We start from the raw sequence: 12,559 nt of genomic DNA, 5'->3' as shown, positions 1-12,559 counted from the left end.
CGGCCCTTGTGACTCAGTTTCTGCCGTGGGCAATGAGTGGTGTGGCAGGTGTGGCAGCTCCAGGCGCCATCGGTGGCTGCACTGTCGCTCTTTCTCCCTTGGCAGCAGCCTGGCACGTCCGGTAGGGGCTGCTGCATCAGCCTTGATTCTAGAATGAAGCTGACGTGGAACAGAGACCCAGCCATGCTGAGAGAGGCATAAATACGCTAGAGAAATAAACCTTTGTTATTTGAAGTCCCTAGGACATGGGATCGTTTGTTCTTTGGTATGACAGCTTAAGCTGGCCCATACAAGCTCTTACTCCGGCCAGGCGTAGGACATAGAGCAGGGAAGGGACAGACGTGGTCTCTGCCCCTGTGGGAAAATGAGGACCTGGAGAATGGCCACTCCCCTTGGCAGAGAAGCCTGGGGAAAGCAGGATTAGGGCAAAGGTCTGGAGTTCTGTCTTCAGTGTGCTAAGCTGAGGCGTCCACAAGATAGCCAAAGGGAATTGCCAAGTTTGTGGTCAGGTGCACACATCTGCAGCTCAGGAGAGAGGCTTGGTGTGTAAATCTGGGCATCGTTGGAACATGGATTGCCAGCGAGGAGCTAGGCACTGTGGGGAAGGAGGTAGCTCACACCCCTCAACCCCCACCACACCACGGTTTGGCCATTTGTTCGTTCCTGAAAAACATGAACCTTTTGGAAATCCACAAAAGTCTCCTAAGGGAAGAAGAAACGGGTGGGAGGAGACTTGCCATCACATGTAGAATGTGGATTCAGGCTGCTTGTTTTTTAAATTATGAAATAGAAACCCCTGATAATTGAAGGACTTGGGGATATTAGAGTTGGAGGTATTTGAGTTCATATCCCAACCCCCTTAAAGTAGTGTTTCCAAAATTGGGTGTACATATCACTAGTAGTACACAAGTTGATTTTAGGGGACGTATGAAATCTGTTATTTTATAGTTGTGCTATTTTGTTTAGTTACCCTTTGTTTACGGCATGTGATACTGGTTTTCCATCTTCAGTGATGATACGTGCAAGTTAAAGAAAGATATTTAAACAAAGGCAATAATTTGATTTAAAGGAAACTTTTAATAATCACACATATAGTGTATAAATATGCCATGAAAACTAAGTGACTCAAGTTTGAGAAGACTTCCTTAAAGGTAAATTCTGATGCCTGCATGCAACAGATGACAAGGGGGGTACAATGTAGTTTAGTGGCCTGGCCAAGGGCCCTGGCTACTCCATGGTGCCGCTGGGATACACAGCCAAGCCCGGGAAGATGGTCCATGTCCTCCGAGGCCAGCAGGAAGGGCTTGCCCAGTGAGGAAGCTACAGGGCTGGGCCTGGAGCTCAGGGCTTCCCAGTGGATGCTACTGCTCAGCCCTCCTGGCCCACATCTCTTAACTCACTTGGAGGAGGTCCCTTCTCGAGGCAGGATGCCCCTTCACACCCTTATCCTCCCTTCTCATTTTCCAACGTGACCAGCAAGTGCTTTGATCTCTCTTGGAAATGTCTCTGGCCTCCTGACTTTAGGAATGAAAAATGTCCACACCGTGGCCTGGTGGGGGTGGGGGATGGGTGTTAAAAATCAGTCTTCCAAGTGGAAAAATATTTGATGGGAATTTTGACAAACGGTTGGGGAAGGATTAGGATAAGAATGAAGTGATTTATAGAAATGAAACTGTGGCCGCAAAGTTCAAATTTTTTTTGTCAACATGCCAAATGACAAAATCATTTCATCACTAGACCTCGCCAAGGCTTTCTGAAAGTTGAATACCTATAGGTCTTCCAGGGTCCAGCTCATGCCCTGCACCAAGAATAGGGATGGGCAGAGGAGGGTGTGACCCAGCAGAGAAAGTTTCAGTTTGTGAGCAAACACCTGTCGTGTCCAGGAGGCCTGGAGACCTTGTGGCTCTTGTCACATGATGAAGGGGTTGAAGAAATTCGTCTACACACTGTGGAACCCGGACTCACCCCTGGATCACAACTTTCCCTCTGTCATTCATTGGCTGTGACACTGAGCGATCAATTTCCCCTCTGAACCTCAGTTTTTCCATTTGCACAATGGGGAAAGGAACCCCCTCCCTCTTGGGTTTGTCGTGCGAAGGCAATGAGGTTTTTCTCATGTACAGCTGTGAACACCATGAGAACACGTGCCACTCCCCATCTTCCCAAGAGCCTTGACCCTCTGCATGGGCATTTCTTCTACTGCAAGCAATAGAAACTGTGTCTGGTTGACTGGAGCAAGAATTGGAGAGGATGTAGGTAGCTCTCAGAATCAAAGAAAAAGTGCAAAATCAACCCATAAGAGCCAGCGTGCAGACAGTACCCTCTTAGGAACTGGGGGACACTCCTCAGGGAACCGTGGCAGCAGCACAGCAGGTCAGCTGTTTCCGTCTTGGCATGGCTCCACTAAGACTCAGCGTCCTGGGGGAACCAGAGTCTGATTGGCTTGGCCCGTGTCCCAGCTCCTCGCCCAGGAAATGCCTCAATTGATTGTCACTCCAGGACTGCATGCGACATAGACTTGTGCTCTAGAGCCAAATCAGTGAGTACCATCAGAAGGACAGGGCATGGGGAATGAAAATAAACCACCACCACCAACAAAAAAATGGGGGAACCAACCATAAGTTCCTTCCACTGAATGTTGGAGCCCATCTTTTCATTTGCGTGATCCACCCTGTCCATTCTGTGTCTTCCAGTCGCAGCTACTCTTCAAGGATCGCTAAGGACCATTCCACCTACTGAACAGTGATCACAGCATCAGTGTGTTAACTTCTGCTGTGAGCACCAATCTTCACACTCTCCAAAGTGCTTTGTGATTGCAGTTTCTATCATATCCACTCTCGTTGGCTTTTCAAACGTACTGATGAGCTGTCAAGGCAGGAGATTCCCCATTTCCAGGGCCCTACAGAGGTTCAGATGAGAGAAGAGAGAGGAAGTGAGTGACCTAAGCTCATAAGGCTTGTACGTGATGGAGCTAGGGCTTTACTTACTAATTTTAGGAATTTTTCTGTTTATTCTCTTGAGACTTCTGCCGATCAAAATCATTGTATTTGAAAATAGTAACGTTTTATGTCTTCTCTCTTAATAATTATGTATTCTATTTTGTTTTTATTTTATTGCACTACTAAAAAATTTTACAATAAAAAAGTGATAGCTGATACCTCTATTTATTTCCTGGACTTGATGAGCGTGTTTCTCAGGTTCTGCTATAAAGCACGATGTGTAAAGTATGTAAAATGGTGTTTGGCATATAGTAAGTGCTACATAGGTGTTAATATTTTCATCACTCTGTAGTTCTAAACTCATCTGCCTAACAAGCACAGCCTGCCCCCACTATCCCTGCTATGCCCTAGACATGAGTATAGCGAGTATATCTGAAGAGGGCCTTGGTTTGGTTTGATTCCATCATGTATGCACTCAGTGGAAACTCAGTAAGTGTTTATTAACTTAAAATGCGTGCCCGAATGAATGAATCAGTCCAGCCAGTTCTAGCAGCCCTTACCTGGGACACGCTGGCCTCATGGCCAAGGAAAAGGAGCTTGCAGAACCAGGTGATGGTTTTTAAAGCTTGGTATGGATAGTCTCCAAAGATAGCCACCATCAGTTCCTTTCTTCCCTGTATGTTCTGGATGATTCTTACACCAAGTACTGGAATCTTGCCTTTGTCTTACTAACAAAGTCTGGACTAACCTTAGTGATTTGCTTAACCAATGGATTCTGATGGAAGCAACATTCTAGGACTTCTGAGGCTGGGCTTGTAAGATGCCTGGATCTCTTGATAATGTTCCCTCCTGGAATCTAGCTGTCAGGCTGTGAGAATCCCAAGCCATGTGGAGATGACATATGTGAGTGCTCCAGTGAAGAGCCCCCACTGAGGCTCCAGGTGACAGTCAGAATCCACTGCTCACTGTGTGACTCCGCCATTTTGGGCATCTGGCCCGGCTGAGCCTTCAGGTGGTGTGCAGCTGCAGCCAGAAACTGACTACAACCACATAAGAAACCCAAGAAAGAACTACTGCACCCAGTCCACAGGGCCATTAGGTCGTAATGAACCATTATTTTAAGCCACTCTGTGTTGGGATGGTGTTTTTTGTTTTGTTTTGTTTTGTTTTTTGTGAGACAGAGTCTTGCTCTGTCGCCCAGGCTGGAGTGCAGTGATGCAGTCTTGGCTCACTGCAAGCTCTGCTTCCTGGGTTCACGCCATTCTCCTGCCTCAACCTCCCAAGTAGCTGGGACTACAAGCACCCACCACCACACCTGGCTAATTTTTTTGCATTTTTAGTAGAGACGGGGTTTCACCATGTTAGCCAGGATGGTCTTGATCTACTGACCTCGTGATCCGCACGCCTCAGCCTCCCAAAGTGCTGGGATTATAGTGGGATGGTTTTAAAAGCAGTAATAGATACCCAGAGAGCTTCTGCTTAGAAGGCACACATCACTTCCCTGCTCAGAATCCAGCACTGAACTCCCAATTTATTGGTCAAGAAGTGATGTCCACAGGGCAGAAAAATATGGGCATTCCTCAAAGAGGTAGCAAGTATTTAGGAATAATAGTAAGAGAATAAAGTGGCTGGATATAAAATAAACACAGTGATAAGTTGCATGTATATATATTTGCAATAACCCTTTACAAAATAAAGTGAACAAAGATCTCTTTTACAATCACAATAAAAATAAAATATCTAGAAACAACATTAGTGCCTTGGATACATCTACTTCCTAGTACAATCCCCCAGGGAGGCCACGAGAAGTTTTGTAATGAGCTCATTAGCAGAGATTGCATATTGGGAAATTTCCAGCAAAGTTGCAAATTGGCATACTGCTTCTGCCAAATGACTAAAAATGTTCTTTTGAACTGCTAAAACTTTCCTGTGTATGTGCTGAGGTTGGGATAAAATGGCAAAGTAGGATGGCTGGTCTGATTGGACTCCAACTGAAACATTCTCTCAAGTATGTGCTAAAGCAAAAAGCATGAAGTCAGCTACAAGTGAACAAGTTGTCAGGCTTGTGCCTCAGCTTCCATGAAAGCAGCTGGCAGAGGCAGCCCTGCTGACATCTGAGCTTTGCACGACCTGGGTGTCCAGCATAGATCTGGGTATGACCTCCAGGAGAAGGCAGGCAGCCTTAGGGCTGCAAGCTTCTGTTAGAAGCTTAGCAAGTGTCTCTGACCATCACTTCCTCTGGAAATGTATTCTTTAAGAAACCATTGCATTCATGAGTGAAATTGAATAAACATCCCAGGATTCTCAATCTTTGGGAAAAAGCTCAATCTAAAGTCACAAATTGTCTCACTAGAGAAAAATGCCACTGTACGCAGTACACACAAATGATTACATACTGTTTCTAATGGTTACTGACTCTATGAACCTTGTCCCCAAGCCCCGAGTTGAGAAAAGCTTGTGTTTTAGAGGTTTGAATGACAAGGGGAGGGAAAGGATAGGGAGATGAGACAATCCCTCCCCAAGATGAACCCTTCCTGCAGGTGTGTCCATCTCCTAGGTGCACCCACTTCCCAGGTGTACCTTTCTCCCAGGTATACCCGTTCCCCAGGTATACCCACTCCCCAGGTGCACCCACTCCCCAGGTGTACCTTTCCCCTACGTACACCCTTCCTCTAGGTGTACCCTTTCTAGGTGCACCTTTTCCACAGGTACACCCTTCCCCCAGGTGCACCCACATCCCAGGAACACCCTTTCTCCAAGTGTACCCACTCCCTAGGTACACCCTCTCCCCAGGTGCACCCACTCCTCAGGTATACCCTTCCACCAGGTGCACCCTCTCCCCAGGTGTACCCTTCCACCAAGTGCACCATTTCCCCAGGTATACCCACTCCTTAGGTGCACCCTTCCCCCAGGTGCACCCTCTTCCTAGATGCACCCACTCCCCAGGTACACCCCCTCCCCAGGTGTACCCTTCCCCCAGCTGTGCCCTCTCCACAGATGTACCCTCTTCCCAAGTGCACCCACTCCCCAGGTGAACCTTCTCCCAGGTGTACCAACTTGCCAGGTGTACCCTTCCCCCAGGTGCTCCCTCTCCCCAGGTGCACCCTTTCCTGAGGTACACTCACTCCCCAGGTACATCCTTCCCCAAGTTGTACTTTTCATCCAGGCGTGCCCTTCCCACCAGATGCTCCTCCCCGTCGTGTGCCCTTCCCCTGGGTGTACTTGACTCCCCCTTCAGTAGGGTTCTGCTCAGTTATCACTCTATCATGAAGCTTCCCTCACCACTCTGTTTAAAATGCAACCTCCCTCAACTCTCCTTCTCCTCTCCCTTACTTAATTTTTCTCCATTTCATATAGCTGATAATTCCCATCTTTATTTTGCTTATTGTCTGTTCCCAGTCATGTAAGTCCTATGTGGTGTTTTTCTGAAATTTTGTTCTTTGCTGTATCTCAGTGTCTGGGACAGTGTCCAACACATCCTAGGTGCTCAGTACACATTTATCAAGAGAATGAATGGACTGGACACATCCATCTCCCTTCCCTGACTCTGAACTTCTGGAGCACAGGGACTCTGCCTTTTTCATCCAGGCCAACACATAACAAGTGCTTATTTAAATGTTGGTTGAACTCAGTGGCCCACCCATTACAACATGAAGACACCAATACTTTCAGGAAGCTTCAGCAAAAAGTCCTTATAGAAAAAACTCTCCCAGGTGTATGCCCTCTGCACCAATTGCAAAGCTCTCGACCTCATTAATAAGCATTTCATTAGAAGGTGACCGATATGGTTTGGATTTGTGTCCCCGCCCAAATCTCACCGCAAATTGTAATCCCCAATTTTGGAGGAAAGTCCTGGTGGGGGGTGATTGGATCATGTGGGCAGATCCCCCTTGTTGCTCTTGGTATAGTGAGTTCTCATGATATCTGGTTGTTTAAAAGTGTGTGGCACCTCCCATCTCTCTCTCCTCTTCCTCCTTCTCTGGCCATGTAAGATGTGCCTGCTTTCCCTTTGCCTTCCACCATGATTGAAACTTTCCTGAGGCCTTCCCAGCTATGCTTCCTGTGGAGCCATGAGCCAATCAAAACCTCTTTTCTTATAAGTTACCCAGTCTCAGGTAGTTCTTTATACAATGCGACAACGAACTAATACAGTGACCTCATTGGGATTTATGCAATCTTACCAGAAATGAAATTTCACAAGTCCACAGTATCAATGCCATGGGGAACCTAAGAATCCCAGAAGTCAAGGGCAGCTCTTTGCCTGTCCTGAACCCTCAGCACAGGGAATCAGTGCTGTAATTGAACTCACTGGAGCAACCCTATAAATGGAGAGATGGCCGCGTGTGAGTCTAAGCAGAACTGGACTTGGCAGGGAGGACCCAGGCAGCCCAGGGACACAGTGCCCATGTTCCTGTTTCCTGTAGAACTTTGCAAGCATGATACCCATCTCCAGTATGAGCCGTCAGGGCCCCAGCCTGGACCTGAAATCAGAGCTTGCAACCCCCGTGTCTCCCTCTTTCTTTTCCTCAGCCTACATCCCTGCTTCCTTAGCCAGCAGGGCCTGCTAGGGAAGCTGTCCCAGCCCTACCTGGCCTGACCTTTGGGGCCTGAGAGGGTAAGTCCAGCCTAGGTGTGTGTGTGTGGAGGTGGGGTAGACAACAGCCAACTATCTTAGGAGCAGGTTCCCTGAACACAGACCCCTGCTCCCTGAAGGTGGCAGAGGGATATCCAAGGACGTGAATGTATTTGCCTGTTCATTAGCTCACTAAGCCCTGCCTTCTGCAGACACCCTGGCGGTGCTGGGTGTACAAAGATGAGACAATAGACCTCTCCTTCTGCACCTGAAGAGGGCCTGCTGCACGCATCCAACAAGAGTGGAAATACCAAACACATTAATAAGTGCTTCCAAATAATACGCTTGCACAGCTATTGCCCAATGAGTAATTTCTGATATGCCCTGCGGAGTGTGTGTCAGGACAGATGAAGATTTACTCCTTGTGCCAGCCCCCTTCTCTGCATTTTCCCTTTCTCCCCAACCCTCCAATCTCCCAGTATGGATGTAGTAAAATATTGATAAATTTTACAGTCTATTATTATACATTAGTAGTCTATTAAGACTATGTACTACACTGCAAACGCAACAGTAGTATATGGTGAGTTTTTTTCCTAGTCTAGCTTCTTGTTTTGTTTAGAGTTAGTGATGACTTCATTTTAAAATTTGCTTGATTTTGATGCACTGATCTTTCTTTATTTTTTCAAAATGCTGCATTAGACCTGTCAAGTACATGGCCATATCCTTTATAAGGTGCCTCATCCTGCAGACTCTGTCAACCCTACTGTGCCCCAGCACCTCTGCCCTGCTGCACAGGGCCTCTGGCTGCCCAGGCTGCAGGCATCCTGAGACTGACTGTAGCCCATGTCCTGTACCAGTACCCCACCCCCCCCACCCCCAACTCCTGCATCCAGATCTTGCTGTTCCTTTGTTTGTTCTGTTTTTTTTTCTGTTTGTTTGTTTGTTTTTCTGGATTGCGTGCTCTAGTGGCTTCTAAAAAAGAGTTTTGAGGAAGGGGGCATATTTTCAGTGCTTCTTTGAGTTAACAAGTGCTCCTGTTTCATTGTCTCATGTTTCGTCGGGAATAAAATATTTAAAAGTGGGTTCCCGTCTTCCTTTCTAGTGCAGCACCTCCTTTTTCCAGGATGCTGTTATTATTTGCATCCTAGTTTCCTTGTCCAAGAGCTGTGTGGATGTGATTGTCAGCATGTCTCCTTTCCCTTTCTCGTGAATGTCTGCTTCACAACTCATCCTTAGTGGGCATGAGGACAGTCTTTGCCATCTGGGTGTCCTGGCCCTTCAAGTCTGAAATGGAACTGGCTGAACTTCCCACCAGCTGTGGTGGAGTCCGGGGCTGTAGCTAAGAAGGCACAACACTGTGATTGTCTGAGAATGTCTGCGATTGTCTGTGATTGAACGCTGTGATTGTCTGAGAATGTCTCAGCTCAGTGGTCAGTCTGTTCCCTACATGTCTAATAAATGAAAAAAAGTTTCATACAGTAACTGGAAGTCAACTAGAATATATGAGACTTCACTTACTGTTCAATGTTGGGTTGATTCATGGGTGGATTTTCTAAACCTTTCATCTTTTATGGGTTGATTTTCTAAACCTTTTATCTTTTATGTTATTTTCCATTTATTCATCATTTTTATCTAATTTTTGGAAGGTGTTTCTAACTTTATATTTAAAACCTATTGAATGTCACTATTTCACTTATCTAATTATCTTCCTAGAATCTTTCTTGTTTTCAAATTTTTTTTTATTGAGACCAAAGGAGTTACATAAAATATTACAAGCCTAAATTTGAACTGAAAGTTTCAATGTCAATTTCATTTTGTTTTTGGTTTTAGAGACAGAATCTCACTCTGTCACCCAGGTTCAAACTCCTGGGCTCAAGCCTTGCTCTTGCCTCAGCCTCCTAAGCAGCTAGGACTACAGCTGCGTGCTGCCATGCCTGGCTAATATATTTTTTAAAAATCTGTAGAGACTGTGTTGCCCAGGCTGGTCTTGAACCCCTGGCTTTAAGTGATTCTCCCACCTTGGCCTCCCAAATTGTTAGGATTACAGGCGTGATGCTTGAATAGTAACAAGAGTTTTTGCAGGATAGTAACAGGCCTTCAGTTCTGTACACAAACAACAGTAATAGCAATTGCCTCAGGGAAGTCCAAAGAGGGTGGGTGGGTTGTTAACTTTTTCTCTATTCATTTTTGGATTGTTGCGTGTTTTATACAAACCACATATTCATTTTGTAGTTAATTTTAACCTTATAATAATTTCTGTTTACAGATCTTACGTGTTGAGTTTAATGGGTTTTCGCAGTTTCACAACCTGTACGGCCACCATCTCAAACAAGCTAGAGGACATTTCATCACGCCAAGAAATCTCCTGGGGTTGCTTTCCAGTCAACCCCACCCTCACCCAATGACTGTGCTGACTTTTATTACCATACATTAGTTTTATCTGATCTCAAACATCCTGTGGAAAAGTCGTACATGTACTATTTTGAGTCTGGCTTCTGTCACTTAACATAGTATTGCTGCATGTATTCCTTCCTTTTTATTAATAAATAATACTCTACTGTATAAAGGTATTAATTTTTTGATTCATTCTCCTATTGGTGGGCATTTGACTTGTGTTCAGGTCTTGACTGTGGTGAATAGGCTGCTGTGAACATTCTACAAGTCTTCCTGTGTATGTGTATCTTCATTTCTCCTGGGTAAAATACACGGAAGTGGAATGACTGGGTCAAAGAGTACATAGTTAATTTTTAATAACATAATTTGAAAAATAAAGCAAAAAGCTACAGCAAATACAAAAGGTGGTGGCCAGCCCAGGAATAAGCAAACACCAGCTGCAGAGAACGGAGAATATAAGAATGTGTGCGCTTCCCGTCTTCAGCCTCAAGTGGGCCCTCGTGGCCACAGCCACCTCAGGACCCCTCCTTAGAACTCTTCAGTAACATTTGTAGGAGCCATTGATTTGGATCAGGCGCCTCTCCTGCACCCAGCAGACCAAGCCAATATGGAGTCACTCATGCCAAATGTCACTAATTTCCACAAGAGTATACTAAGGCAACAAATAGCTGAGTTTGGGTTAGTTAAGGCTTGAGCTTTATGTCATAGTAGGCAGCCAGCCGACCCAGTGAGATAAAACACTGAGCTGTAGCCAACTTAGTTGTTCTTTTTGCTCCATGTTGGTTTTCTGTTCATAAATGCTGTCTGACCATGTGGCAGGCAGGAGTTCTCTGAACTTGTTCTAGTTTTAAGGGCTGCCCAGCTTGCAAGATTTTTTCCCCTTAAATAAACCTGATAAATTTAAGCTTGCCTGAGGTTTTTCCTTTTTAACAGATTGGTGAATGTGAAGAAACTCAAAGAGGAGCATAGTGACCCCCAGGAGCAGGGGGTGGCGAAGCAAAGGCACCCACCAGGCCCATTGTGCCCACTGATCCCCTGGAACTGGGGACGGTGGGTCGAGCCCTCTCAGATTCTGAGCTCCACTCATTCGGGTTCTGAGCTCTCTGAGCTTATTTGGGAAATTTGATCCAGACTGGGTTCAGAAATCTTTAAACTGGACTGGATCCTATAGAGGTTTCAGATGTCTGGCTGGGTCACGAAGAAACTGAACTGGGTGTGGTAGGTAGGGTTCCTAGGAGATAGGGAATCATGAGTTCACTGGGATCCAAGGAGCTTAGAACTCCCCCATCTGGGACTCTAGTCAATTTCTTGTATGTGAACTATGGACCCAGAACCAGGGCTTTTCTGGAGAAATGGGTGAAACCTTACCAAAAATAATTTAGAGTTACAGCCGCAGTGCGTAAATTTGTTTGCTTGTTTGATGAGACAGAGTTTTACTCCTGTTACCCAGACTGGAGTGCAATGGTGCGATCTCGGCTCACTGCAACCTCTGCCTCCTGGGCTCAAGGGATTATCCTGCCTTAGCCTCCCAAGTAGCTGAGATTACAGGTGCACACTACCACCTCCAGCTAATTTTTGTATTTTTTGTAGAGATGGGGTTTCGCCCTGTTGCCCAGGCTTGTCTTGAACTCCTGGTCTCAAGTGATCCATCCCCCTCAGCCTCCCAAAGTGCTTGGATTGCAGGGATGAGCCACCATGCCTGGCTGAGAAGTTTTAATTTGGATAAAATTGTTTATTTGCAGGGAAAAATTAGAAATAGAAAGATAAAACAATCCATAAGAACAACGGAATGCATTTTTAATTGGTATGCAGAAACATGTAAAAGATTAAACAAAGAGTATCTGCCTTAAAGTTTTCTTCCCAGGAGACAAATAAAAAGCTTAATCAGCAAACTGAGGACAGAGGAAGGAGGACTGCACACTCATTGAATTAACTCTGACTGCTCCTTGCTGTCTTTGCCATTACTTCAATACCCTGAGTCCACTGATTGTTTTGCTCAAGTGCCTTTCCATCTTGAGGAAAATGAAAAGGAGAGGTTGGACAACTGTCTTACAAAGTGAAACCCTCTAAACTCCTAGGCCTGCCTGCTGTAACCACTTTTACTCCATGCTCTGAAGGTGAACTTAGAGCCTTCATAAGATACTATCCTGATGTAAGAGAAAATCCTCAAACATTTACCTGGGAATTTAAAATTCCCATAGGAGCTTATGATCCAGGAACTTCTGACTTTATCAATTTATTCATTTGATTTTGGGACCTGGTAAAGCTCAAAGGTGTATGAAAGCAGCAGAATAGAGAGAACCCGAAGGGATATTAAAGACCCTAAAAAACCTTCTTGCTACAACAAGCTGGAAGAACACTGAAAACCTTTTAAATTCAGTTCCTAAGTCTTTTCCACAAAAAAAGGATCCATCTGTCAGACAGTCTTGCAGGTGAAAAAAGGACGGACCCATTTCATATTACAGAGCTGGTTTAGAAACACTTATTTGTGAAACATTCTGCACTCAAAAGACAGCAAGGAGAATTTCCTGTAGGGACTAAAATGGCATTAACTGCTCTATTTATAAACAAACGTTGTCTCGAATTTAGCAGTTGCATTAAGAAGCATGAACTTGGATGGGGAATGACAGACATGGTTGAACTGGTGGCTTTA

General features: G+C 45.4%; 1 long non-coding RNA gene across 1 annotated transcript in view; it reads right to left on the bottom strand.

The window, feature by feature from the left end:
* Positions 1 to 1,057: 1,057 nt before the first annotated feature.
* The window catches only part of LOC115832180, a 30,552-nt gene continuing 19,050 nt past the window's right edge, over positions 1,058 to 12,559 (bottom strand). Inside the window, exon 2 of the long non-coding RNA XR_004027622.1 lies at positions 1,058 to 2,899. This is a non-coding gene — a long non-coding RNA (uncharacterized LOC115832180). The remainder of the gene's footprint in view (positions 2,900 to 12,559) is intronic.

Source organism: Nomascus leucogenys, chromosome 21 (assembly GCF_006542625.1).
Source record: "Nomascus leucogenys isolate Asia chromosome 21, Asia_NLE_v1, whole genome shotgun sequence".
Lineage (NCBI taxonomy): Eukaryota > Metazoa > Chordata > Mammalia > Primates > Hylobatidae > Nomascus > Nomascus leucogenys.
This window is presented reverse-complemented; position numbering and strand designations above follow the sequence as displayed.